The sequence below is a fragment of the Barbatula barbatula genome (assembly GCF_947034865.1).
Source record: "Barbatula barbatula genome assembly, chromosome: 5".
In the NCBI taxonomy this organism is placed as follows: domain Eukaryota; kingdom Metazoa; phylum Chordata; class Actinopteri; order Cypriniformes; family Nemacheilidae; genus Barbatula; species Barbatula barbatula.
Window position 1 is genome coordinate 4059324 of NC_136769.1, and position 13484 is coordinate 4072807.

General features: G+C 45.0%; 1 long non-coding RNA gene across 1 annotated transcript; it reads right to left on the reverse strand.

The window, feature by feature from the left end:
• Positions 1–2496: 2496 nt before the first annotated feature.
• LOC306894605 lies at positions 2497–5081 on the reverse strand. Its single transcript, XR_013786711.1, has 3 exons — positions 4961–5081; positions 3691–3899; positions 2497–3042 (listed from the first exon to the last, which is right to left on the reverse strand). It is a non-coding gene; the product is annotated as an uncharacterized lncRNA (long non-coding RNA).
• Positions 5082–13484: the final 8403 nt, after the last annotated feature.

Consider the following 13484-nt stretch of genomic DNA (forward strand, 5'->3'; position numbering starts at 1 on the left):
AAAAAAAATACATCGATATTAAATAGGATTAGGGCCAATCCTCACAAACGCACAGATCAAGTAAGTAATTCCACGATTCTTACCTTAAATCAGAAGTGACCACAGAGGCCTGGGGTCTTCTGTCTTTGCTTTCCGTCCTGTAACCCAGGATGTTGAGGGTCGGTGACCGGCTTTAATCCAAGATGATACAAAAGGCAGAGGGTCAAATTGCTCCAAAGGGGGTCCATTCAGATCCACGAAGAGAAGCGAGGAGAGGCTTTGTTCACGCAACTTGTTGCGATACTTGCTGTCAGTAGAATTCACGGCAGAAAATCCCCTCTCACACTCAGCTGAGGACGGCAAGTAGGTCAGACTTGCTGTTTGAAGTTTGACAAGCGTTTTCCCTGGTGCTCTGTTTTGCAATTTAAAGTCCCGGAACTCCTCGACAGCCTCTCGGGCCGGTTCTCCCAGTGTTTTTGCCAATGCTCGAACTTCAGTTTCCCCATATAGGATACGGGCGCTATGTTGCTGTGGCCAAAAGCGTTTATCCAGCGGTTTCAGCATCTGGACAAGGTCCGGTTCGGGCAATCTCTTCTTTAGGCTGTTGATAATAGACTGATTGAACTGAAGACGGTTTATCTTCGGCCTGCTGTCTGAAAGCTCAACATCTTTGAACAGGCCAGTCGATATGCGTTGTTCGGCTTTTTGTGTGGATTTTCCTCCACTTGCTTTCATGGCTGTCAAGACGTCAATGGTCTGCTGAATGTGGCAACTTGCATCAACTAAAGATGTTTGTTTGCGTTGCAGTTTTAGCGACAGATTTTGTAATTCTCGCAGGACATCCTTCATACATGCCAAATCAGCCACAAAACCTGTGCTTGTAAGGAGTTTGTGCAGGCCCCTGAATTTCTGCCTCTCTGTGTCGCAGCGAGATGTGTCTTCCATGGCTGTTCTGAATTGGTGCGCAAGTGCAGGATAATCGTTCCATACTGCCTTCACAGTGCGAAAACTACTAGCCACCCAACGAATTGTAAAGATTTGACCTATTTTTAGGATTTGCATGTTTAAACCTGTAGCTGCCTCCTGGAGCAAACGGGCGTTTTTTGATGACTGGTTATAAAGGTTGTAAAGTTTTGAGATAAAAAACTCAAATTGGTTACATCCAGCTACTTCCTTAAGTGAGTCTTTGACAGCTAACTCAAGTCGGTGAGCTAGACAGTGTATTGAATGAACTTTGGGGAAATCTTGTTTGAGTTTAGTGACGAGTCCGCCGACTCTGCCCGTCAGTACCGCTGCTCCATCTGTTGCAATGCCGATGAGATTTTTTCCCAGAAACTCATCATCCAGTCCCGCTTGTCTCAAGCTTTTCCTCAAACTTTTGTATATCGATTCGGCATCCGTGCCTTCTGAAAGCTCAACGATATCTAAAAAAACATTATCCACTTCCCCCGTTCCTGTCATGTCACACCGCACATAAATGATCATATAAGCCAGGCCATGAACTGTGCTCTCATCTATCGTGATACTGATTCGTGATCCCAGTTCTTTTACTTTTGAAACAAATTTAGCTCTCATTTCACTGGCGATATGTCCGATTATTTCAGCACAAGCATGGTCTGATTTGTGCACATTTCCCACGTTTGCACCATTAAGTTTTTGAAGGGACATAACAGCAGGGAGCTTCCTGTAGGCCATTTTTTCCTTGGCCACCATATAAGCAGATCTGAAAGACGTAGCTGTTTCTTGCATTAAATTAGCATTTACTTCAAGCACCTTGTTTGGGAGCACATCCCTTTCCTTCATCTCCGAAATCTCAACCGCTCTTTTGTGTGCCAAACTGTCCCGATGCTTGTAAATCTTTTTCCGCAGGTTATTCTGTGACTCGCTGCTGACCTCTCCATTCATCCATTCCTCTGACAGATGTACTCCCGTTGCTCTTTCGGCGAGCAACAGGCTTTTTGCCTCCATGCATACTGTACATCCTAACTTCTGATTTTTGGAGTAGAGCCATGTATTCCTGATTCTCCACTCACTCCATTGCTTTGTTGTCCAGTTGAAAGGTGGTGCTGGTGCATGATCGCCTGGTCTGCTGCAGGTCGCAGTGGTGGTTTCTGGCGCCAAAGTCTCGCTATCCTCGGTGCTGGTGCAGTCACTACCAGCAACTTTTAGCGGCGGCGGCGGTAACACCGGCAAGCTAGCTGTAGCTGGTGCGCTGTCATCACTCCTCTTCGTTTGTTTAGTAAAAAATCCAAATTGACTGAGGTTTGGCTGCTTTCTTTTTGACATTCTTAGTATCCACAGAGTGTTCCAAAATACGAAATTATGTTTTGAGCTTGAATTTAAGCTAACATTCATATACTAAGTTCAATTGGTGACGTAAACGTAGTAATTTCAGTGCAGCGCCGCCACGCATGGATGTTCACAGCAGGAGACACATAATTGCATTTATTAGTGGAGACAGATGTTCGGAAATAGTAATGTAATGAGCGAATAAACACACAACATTGACACATTTTTAATATCATCATTTATTTCAGGAAATAAAATCTATATGCGACACAAAAAATGGACAGTATTTTAGAGCTCCCCCTAAATGTCTCAAAGTAGGCTTTCAGGGGAGCCCAGGTCCTTTTCAGGGGAGCCGAGCTCCCCTTAGCTCCCCCGTAATTCGAACCCTGGTCTTAAGGTTTCCTGTTTCTGTAAAACTCTTTCCACACTGTAGAAATACATGAGGTTTCTCTCCAGTGTGAATTGTCATGTGTATCTGAAGGTGACCTGTTTTTCTAAAAGTCTTTCCACACTGTAGACATGCGTGAGGTTTCTATCCAGTGTGAATTCTCATGTGTTTCTTAAGGTTTCCTGTTTGTGTAAAACTCTTTCCACACTGTAGACATACGTGAGGTTTCTCTCTGGTGTGAATTCTCACGTGATGTTTTTCACTCTTTTTGTCTGCTGTTCTCAGAGCTTCTTCCAGTGAAACTTTCTGGAATCTTTGTGCACGTTGATGTTTCTGATCAGTATCTTTTACTTCATCTTGACTGTCCTTATTCACTTCCATCATATCTGAAGTGAACAAAACTATCTGTTAAACACAGTTTTACAATTGTATAAAACAACAGCAGAAGACAAGATCACAGTTTCATTTTCAGGGAACACAGTCATTCAGTGCACTGAGTATTGCTTTGGATAAAAGTGTTTGCCATATAAGATGAACACATCCTAAGAGAATATTTTAACTTTACTCTGTTTAAATTACAACATAAAATGCACTCAGATGTAGCGGGACGATTTACGGTAATGAGATTTCCAGCAGAAAAAAGCAATAAAATTATTATTTCTATGTTAAAATATTATTTGTTCAAGCCAGAGAACAAATTCATGTTTATTTTTAAAAACAGTTGTGTCATTGAATATATGTCCTGTAATTAAAATCATCACGTCTGTGTTCTGGTCAGGTAGAAGAACAAATGCATTCATGTTTTTTTCCAATAAGACAATAAAAAATAGACTGATGAAAATGTGTAAAAAAAGGGTCAAAAAAGCTATTTAAAAACAAAGCAGAAAGGGGGGGGGGGTCAACCTATTGCCATATTATTAATGAAATGTATTTTATTGCTAATTTTCTGCATTTATTGTCCACCAACAATCACTAAATTTATTATCTAGATTTTAAATACAATCTGTAATTAAGATTTAAAAACAGAAACCAACCTCTGTGTTCTTTAGTCCTCTGAGTTTCTGTTGTGTGTAGTTCTGGATCTCTCGTGTTCTCAAGCTTCTCTTCCACAAACTCCAACAACTGTGTGAAGATTTCAGTTCTTACACCTGAAGTGATTCTTCTGCTTGTTGCTTTCTGGTATTTATTGGTGGTTTGATGTAGGAGGAGCTTTACTGAAGGTGTCAATCACTGTTGGTGTGAACTGGAGATGTTAGAGAGACATTGTCAATAACTCAACTCAGCTTCACTTATATAACATCACTAAAAACAACAATTGTTGACCAAGATGCTGTCCACTATATCAAATACCAACATTTATCTCCATGTGTAACATAAATGACAAAAACATCTCGGCCACATCACAAATCAACTACAGAAACCCAAGCAAAGTGAGAGCAGTTGTCATAAAAACATCTAACAATGTTCAATTTCTTTGGTCTTATTTATGATGGATAAATATTCAACTGCTTATTATTTACAGTGTTTCTAACTTTAACTCTCATTATATTAGGGCTGTGTATTGGCAAAGGCCTTGTGATACGATACATATCACCATAGATAAGTCACAATGCAATAGATTTTTAATAATAAAATGTAATACAAATAAAGTCTCCCTCTTGAGACATTGGCCATATGTACTGTAGCATATATGACGATAAAACGCAATTAAAATGATCACCGATTGTAGCGTTTGGAATATTGATACACTATCATGAAAAAATATTGCGCTGTAGTCTATCGATAATTTTTGAATGAGAGTTAAATCATTCAATAACTTCTAAAGGACTTTGATTTGACCGGTTACAACAAGACCCTCAGGTTATAAAACTGTCTGGTGTTTTTAATCACAGAAGTTTTGAGCTTTGAATTTTTTGTAGTTTGTAATAATGACACTTTTCCGCATGTTCACAAGACCGTCAAGAATCCTTGAAATGAAACTTAACGAGAGAATCCGCCGGTCGTTCATTCTCTCTGAACGGATTTGAAACGATACAGCGGCGTCTTATAATAAATTCGTTCCCTGAACTTCTCCGCGATTAGTTGAGTTTTAAACGTCTGAAATGTCACATTGTTCGTCAACAGACTCATTGAAACCGGTCACAGCAAACAGCGCATACAGGCGCGCAGACAGCACTATAGTGACGGGGAGACAAGACCCCTCAGACTCATAGTGACCCGATCTGCCCCTCACTGTCCCAACGAAAGACGACAAACATCAAACATCTGTAAAACTGAGGATTCATGAGGATGTCCGCTATGTACATTAGCCTGAGTAGTGACGGACAGGCCCGCAGCTGCTTCAGTATTTTCCCGTCACTGCTTCACAATCGTGTCGGTCATCGACGTTCAGTCTCTTTGTGCTGCTGCCGCTGCGACTCCTGGCTCCGCCCCCGGGGTCCTACGAGGAGCTGTTAGCTGCCTCAATTGTGCCTGTAGTAGCGGTAACCATAGTGATCAAATACCGTCGTCTGTGACTGAACTGGTGATATTTGTCGACTGATGATATTACAATAACTTTTCTTGAGACTCGAGTACATCTGTGAGCGTATAAACATTAAAGTAAACGTCACATCCGTTTGTGGAGGTTTTGTGTAGAGAGAGAGAGCATCTGCAGTTTTAAGGAGAAACTCTGAGCAAGGTGACATGTGAATTTGAACATGATTCATCTTAAAGCATTTTAAAAAAACTTTAAATATAAATTTTCAACAAATTATTTACATAACAAATTATTTACATAACTATACGACTAGAATATTTTTTTACAAAAGTTTTGTGTTGAAACACCTCGGCTGTCTGCTCTCTCTGTGTGTTGACCCAGTCTTCGAGCTCATCTTCTAGTTCGGGGCCATCTGCTGTTCTTCCCTCTGAAAGCTTTAGTTGTCTTTTTGCAGTCAATTCCTCACGCTGCTGTTTCCAACGTCTCATCGATTCATTAAGACCAAGCTCCCGTGCACCATCTCTATTTCCTTTTCCAACAGCCAGATTAATCGCTTGAAAGCTGCATCATTTGCATTTCTCCGTGTGTTTGATGAGGGTGACAAATTGACAACCGTAATCAGAATGATGGGAAGTCTGAGTGCGCTCGATTTAATCTAAAAAGTTGTGGCTTGAAGTCCGCGAACACTTTAAGAGCATTGCGTTAACGCATTGTTGTGTGTTGAATCCCAGGGGATTGTAAATACAGTACCCATGTAAAATGGAGGATTGATCTTTATTCAATTTATATAAAATAAACATACAACTACAAAATAAAACCTCTATGACGGTAAGTGGAGAACTACACACATTTCCGTAAATGAAAAACAAACAAAGATACTGTGATTTTGACATAACACTCAGCCCTAACATAATCACTATGTAATATCAATAAAAATAACAGTGACTACTTTCCTCTAACAGATGAAATCATGATGCATTCAATTTTGAAAATGAGGTCTGTTGGCACTTTTAAGTCTGAGAAGGCTCTGATCTTTCCCTGTCCTTAGTGTTGTGGTATGGCAGACAAAGTCTTTTCCATCACTTGACAATTCTGCACTCATGGACCTAACTCTCTTCTTGTTGGACTTATGTGGTGGGTGAAGCTGACTCAGGCTTCTCTGTAAACCTCTTGTTCTTCTGCTGTTACTTAAAAAGGAACATCCATTAACCGATAAATGGTTTTAAATAGTCTTTTGTCTTGAAGTATACATTTTATTATTATACTCATTTTAATTTAATATTATATTCATATATTATTTATTATCTTCACTGTTAGATGTCGCTGTAGATTAGCAGCACATTACTGTAAAAATCCACAGTACAATACTGCATCTGTATATTACAGTAAAATACTGCAGCTCATAATGCATTCTGGGTAATTTTCATTGAGCGGGAAACTTTTACAGTAAATTTTGGTCTCGCTGTAACCTCGCTGTAGCTTTGCTGTAATGTGTAACGAAAGTGCGCCACAACGTCATCACGTCAAATCACACAGAGCCCATCCTGGCAGCAGCTGGAGGAGGATACTCGATTTCTGGCAGTTTGGTAAGTTTGTAGTTTGGTTTATTTTATGTGTTTCATGCAAAAAAATTATTTTGTTTTAGTATTTTGCACAACAGTTTGTCACAATGTTGTTTTAAAACGTTGAATGAGAGAGATATGGTCGCCAACAAACGTTGCTTCTACCTCAGAAATTAAACTAAGTCAGCCCACTGCTTAAACCCGTTTTACACATCTCACTTAATGAATATAGGATTATTTCAACCATTTATGAGGGTTTTGGTGAGTTTATTTTCTGTCGAATAGTTGAAGTTCGTTTATAATGGCAAGCTAGGTAAACCGAATTGTATTTGGTAATAGATAAACTCGCGTTTGTGTTCAAATAAAATAATCTTTGACCAATTCAACTAAGATTCCTCCTGAATAAATCTCATACGAAATAACAAAGTCACTGTGAAGTAGCCCACACAGCTACCAAACTGCTTCACACAAAATGAAACGTCATATTTAACTGTGATGAGTGCGATCCATACAGATTTCATTACTAACAGATTTATAAATGTGTTTGCGGCGCTTATTTCTTTATTTACGGTATATCCGCAGAAGCAGATATGATGTTCTTTAGAGTGTTTTACATTCAGTTGGCCAAAAAGTTTTGTATGACAATATATTTGTAGCGATATTGCTTCCAACACCTCAAATCAATGCACGTACTTTGCTAAAGAGCGCTGCTGACTCCGCCTTTACGTAATGACGCTTGTTCTGCCTTCCATAAGAATGCATCCTATTTTGTATGTGATTACCTTATTTCTCATTCCTTTGTGTATGCTGCCACCTTCTGGTCTTTTGAGGTAACTGTTTAGTATTTAAGTACTACTTCCTGTTAACTTCCTGATTCACGTTTCAGTCGACCGCGAGTTTACACAGATGAACACGGTGCCAGCTATTTTCCATTTTACGTTTGAGCTTTGGACATTATTTGTCTGTAAGTAGATGATTTGTGTTAGAGTAATATTCCTCGTCATATCTCTTTAGTTTTCTTACTTCTGTAACTTAGATATATGTTTTGTGCATACTTTAGTTAGCTAAGTTATGCTAGCTCTCGTTGGTCATGTTGTAAACGCTATTCCTAGCGATCTGTATGTGCTGAAGCTATGTGGTTAGCAACATAGCTGACTTATATTTCATTTGTATCGTAATGTAAAACTTATATGTATTTTCTGAATTCTTTTACAGTTTTACACAAAAGGACAAAAGGACAAAAAAGACAAAAAGACAAAGAATAAACAAATTCAATCAGTCCTTGGATTTATTTGGAGCTTTGTCAAAGTGTTATCTAGCTGTCTAGTTCTGCCTGCTGGTGACGCAGTACGAGGGCAGCACAGTAAAAAGACAACAGCGCAGCGAGTTCAAACTCAAGAAGATAGCCCAGGAAGATGTCGCTACACATGGACAGACTGGAGGTGGATGCCGCCGAACAGGCACAGGGCGCAGCACCCCTAGAGCTACCCAAAGACGGCCATGAGGCAACCGAGAGGTTAGAGCCTTTCCGAACACCTGACTCCCGGTCTCAGATATCCAGAAGGTCCGGTGGATCAGCAATATCGTCAGCGGCTGCCAGAGCACGTGCCAAGTCAAAAGCAGCACAAGCCCAGGTGACTTTCGCTGAAAAAGAAGCAAGCGTGATGAGGCAGAAAGCTGAACTCGAAGCCAGTCTCCACGTTCTCATGAGCCAGAAGATGGCCGCTGCCGCCGAAGCAGCGGCTGCAGCATATGAGGATGAGGAGATTGAAAGCGGGGAGAAGCGCTACGAGCCATACGTCCCAAGTAAGCCTTTCAGTGCCTATGAACGTACAGGCAACTACGTCCAGCAGCACTCAGCGATGTTCGGCAGAGAACCACCACCGCCAACGCATGCGCCACTGGATGCCTACAGACAACACCATCGACACACTGGAGCAGCTGCTCGCACGAACCCAATGCCGAGAGTCAACAACGTAAAGAAAGAACAGCTAAGTGAACCGTCTCCATTCAAGTCTTGCCCGCAGCCGCCTCATCCAACTCCCAGTCCGAACAATAGATACTCCCCCGAGCCACAGCCAGCACAAGACCTCGCCAGGTACCTCATGCGGCGAGACCTGGTGAGCTCCGGTCTCCTACAGTTCGATGACCGTCCTGAACACTACTGGTCATGGAAAGCATCCTTCCTCAGTGCCACCCAGGACTTGAATCTGACACCTAGGGAAGAACTGGACCTGCTGGTAAAGTGGCTAGGTGCAGACTCAGCAGAGCAAGCGCAGAGAATCCGCTCAGTGCATGTCCTTAATCCTGCTGCAGGCCTCCGCATGGTGTGGCAACGTGTGGAGGAATGCTATGGGACACCAGAAGCCGTAGAACACGCACTTTTTAAAAAGATAGAAGAGTTTCCCAAGCTAACCAACAAGGACAATGCCAAACTCAGAGAACTCGGTGATATCCTCCTTGAACTGGAGTGTGCCAAAGAAGAAGGATACCTACCAGGCCTCGCCTGTCTAGATACAGCTCGCGGCGTGAATCCGATCGCAGAAAAGCTACCCTATAGCCTGCAAGAGAGGTGGATAACCATGGGATCCAAGTTCAAAGAAGAGCATGGAGTAGCCTTCCCTCCATTCTCTCTCTTCTCTCAATTCGTCCGGCGACAGGCCAAAGTAAGGAATGACCCAAGCTTCGCCATCGCCACCTCCAACAGCAACGTGCCACAGAAAGCAGAAAAAGCCACGAGGCACAGCCACAAAGCCCCAGTAAGTGTGCACAAGACCGATGTCACACCCAAGTACACTGAAGGTGACGGCTCTGTGGAGAAGAGAACGAGTGGACCAGACCGCGAGTGCCCGATACACAGGAAGCCTCACCCACTCAAAAAGTGTAGGACCTTTAGATCCAAACCTATTGAAGAACGTAAGGCTTACCTGAAAGACAACCGCATCTGCTTTAAGTGCTGTGGGTCAACTCAGCATATAGCGAAAGACTGCAAAGCATCAATCAAATGTGATGAGTGCAACAGTGAGAGGCACATCACGGCTCTACACCCAGGCCCTCCTACATCCAGCGAGAGAGCTCACACGGAGAAAGAGGAAAGCGGGAAGCCAGATGAAGACGCACCCACAGTTACATCCAAGTGCACAGAGATATGCGGCAATGCAGACAGCCCACGCTCATGTGCTAAGATCTGCCTGATTAATGTCTATCCTGCTGGGAGAAAAGACAAAGCTGTCAAGATGTATGCAGTGCTGGATGAACAGAGTAACAAGTCACTCGCAAAGTCAGAGTTCTTCAGCCTCTTCGGCATCAAAGCCAGTCCAGCTCCTTACACACTGAAGACCTGCGCGGGGACAACAGAGACCTCCGGCAGGCGAGTCAATAACTTCATGCTTGAATCTATGGATGGGAAACTGCAACTCCCTCTCCCCACACTAATCGAGTGTGACATGGTGCCGGATGATAGATCTGAAATCCCGTCTCCTGATGTCGCAAAGCACCACCCTCACCTACAGCCTGTGGCGAACAAGATTCCAGCCGTGGACCCAGACACCCCCATCCTCATGCTCCTGGGAAGAGACATCCTCAGAGTTCACAAGGTGCGTGAGCAAATCAACGGGCCACACAACGCTCCTTATGCGCAACGGCTGGACCTGGGCTGGGTCATCGTGGGTGTCGTCTGTCTGGGGGCAGCCCACAAACCGGCCGAAGTCAACGTGTACAAAGCCAATGTGCTGCATAACGGAAGAACATCCTTCCTCCATCCCTGTCCAAACAACATCCAGGTAAAGGAAGGCCACAGCAGCACATCGCAGCGACACAACCCTCTCTCACACACCCGTGAAGAAGACACAGGCTGGGCAACGAGCACAGACAGCCTCGGCCTTTCTGTGTTTGAGAGCTCCAGAGACGACAACAAGACAGCGTTGTCAGTGGATGACAAAGCGTTCCTGACCATCATGGACAGAGAGGTCTTCCAGGACGACGACCACAGCTGGGTAGCACCCCTGCCGTTCCGGTCGCCACGACGACCCCTTCCAAGCAACAGGGAACAAGCAGTCAAACGCTTTGGATCGCTCATAAAGACCCTGGAGAAAAAGCCAGAAATGAAAAGCCACTACACAGAGTTCATACAGAAAATGATGAACAACGACCAAGCCGAGCAGGCGCCAGCTCTGGAGGCAGGTAAAGAACACTGGTACCTCCCCTCCTTCGGTGTTTACCACCCAAAGAAGCCGGGTCAAATAAGAGTAGTATTTGACTCTAGCGCTGAATGTGAAGGCGTATCCCTGAATGATGTACTCCTCAGCGGCCCAGACTTGAACAACACGCTGTTGGGAGTGCTTCTGAGGTTCCGCAAAGAGCCAGTAGCTGTTACAGCAGATGTGCAGCAAATGTTTTACTGCTTTGTGGTCAGAAGCGATCATAGAGACTACCTCCGCTACCTCTGGTATGAGGACAATGACAAGAACGTGGTGGAGTACAGGATGAAAGTCCACGTATTTGGAAACACCCCATCACCCGCCATCGCCATATACTGCATGAGACGTGCTGCCGAGAAAGGTGAAGCAGAATACGGCTCTGATGCAAGACAGTTCGTGGAGCGTCAGTTTTATGTAGATGATGGGCTGACTTCTGTTGCCTCACCTGAGCTGGCAATCGACCTCCTCACGAGAACCAGAAAGATGCTGGCAGAGTCTAACCTGAGACTACATAAAGTGGCATCAAACAGTGAACAGGTAATGGAAGCCCTACCTGAGGAAGACCGTGCCAAAGACTTGAAAGATGTGGAACTCGGCGTGGATCCTCTTCCCCTCCAGCGAAGCCTGGGCCTCTCCTGGAACCTGGAAACAGACAGCTTCACATTCCTGGTGTCCCGGGAGACGAAGCCATACACACGGAGAGGTATCCTGTCCACCGTGAACAGTCTATACGACCCCCTGGGTTTCGTTGCTCCCATAATTATGCAGGGAAAAGCATTAGTACGGGAACTCTCAACAGAGCAGGGGTGGGACACTCCACTCGACCCCGGGAAAGAGACAGAGTGGAACACGTGGAGAGATTCACTCAAAGCTCTGGAAGACCTGCAAATAAAGAGGTGTTATATACCCGTCCTACTGTCTTCAACACAGAGGAGAGAACTCTGCATTTTCTCTGACGCGTCGACAGTGGCGATAGGGGCTGTGGCTTACCTGAGAGCAATCGACGCTGATGGCAAAGCACACATGGGATTCATCATGGGGAAGTCCAAGCTGGCTCCCCGGCCTGCACACACCATTCCCCGCCTCGAACTTTGTGCAGCCGTGCTCGCTGTTCAAATGTATGAGCTGATCCGAGATGAGATGGACATCCATGTGGACGATGTCAGATTCTTCACAGACAGTAAAATCGTACTTGGGTATGTCCATAACTCGTCCAGAAGATTTTATGTGTATGTGTCCAACAGGGTGAACCGCATAAGACGATCCACTCATCCAGAACAGTGGTCCTACGTCCCCACGGACCGGAATCCTGCGGACCATGCGACAAGGTACATGCCTGCAGCACAGCTACAGCAAAGCAGTTGGCTCTCTGGCCCCAGTTTCCTGACACGCAGCAACACAGAGGAATCCTGGGAGCCCCACATCTTCACCCTGGTGGAGCCAGATGCAGACTCTGACATTCGACCTGAGGTCACCGCTCTGTCCACCAGGGCCTCGGACGCTCAGCTAGGCTCAGAGCGTTTTGAAAGGTTTTCAAGCTGGAGAAACCTCTGCAATGCTACAGCCAGACTCATCCACGTTGCTGCGCCTTTCAAGGGAAATCCAGTCAGCGCAAAATGCAGAGGCTGGAGGCATTTCAAAGACACACTCACCACAAGCGAACTGTCACAGGCAAAGTGTGTGATAATTCGCGCTGTTCAGCATGAGGTCTTTGAAAACGAACTGAAATGCCTAAAAGAGGGTAAGACAATTCCTAACCAAAGCCCACTCAAAAAGCTTAATCCAGTGACTGATGGAGACGGCCTGCTTCGGGTTGGCGGTCGCATAACATCCGCCCCAGACCTGTCCCGTGAAGAAAAGCACCCACTGCTTATTCCACGCACCCACTACATCGCCACACTCCTGGTGAGATTTTACCATGAGCAGGTGGTACATCAGGGGCGACACATAACAGAGGGAGCTGTCAGAGCAGCAGGCTACTGGATCCTTGGCGGTAAGCGTCTGGTGTCGTCCGTCATCCACAGGTGCGTGACCTGCCGCAAGCTGCGTGGGCGGCTACAGGATCAGAAGATGGCAGACTTACCTGCTGACAGACTCACACCCGAGCCTCCGTTCACCAACGTAGGCCTTGATGTCTTCGGGCCTTGGGCCATCATGACACGGAGAACAAGAGGAGGAAGTGCAGACAGTAAGCGCTGGGCGGTGATATTCACGTGCATGGCAACCAGAGCTGTCCACTTCGAGCTCATTGAATCCATGACATCTGACAGCTTCATCAATGCGCTCAGAAGATTTTTTGCAATCCGTGGCCCTGCCAGACTTCTCCGTTCTGACAGAGGGACTAACTTTGTGGGAGCCTGCAAAGAACTGGGCATTAACACGGAAGACACAACCATAACAGCCTACCTTCAAAGCAAGGAGTGCTCTTGGGTTTTCAACCCGCCACACTCCTCACATATGGGGGGCTCATGGGAAAGGCTTATCGGCGTCGCCAGACGCATCCTGGATGCCATGCTGCTTCAGACTGGGCACACCCGCCTCACACACGAGGTCCTGAGCACACTCATGGCCGAAGTGATGGCAATCAT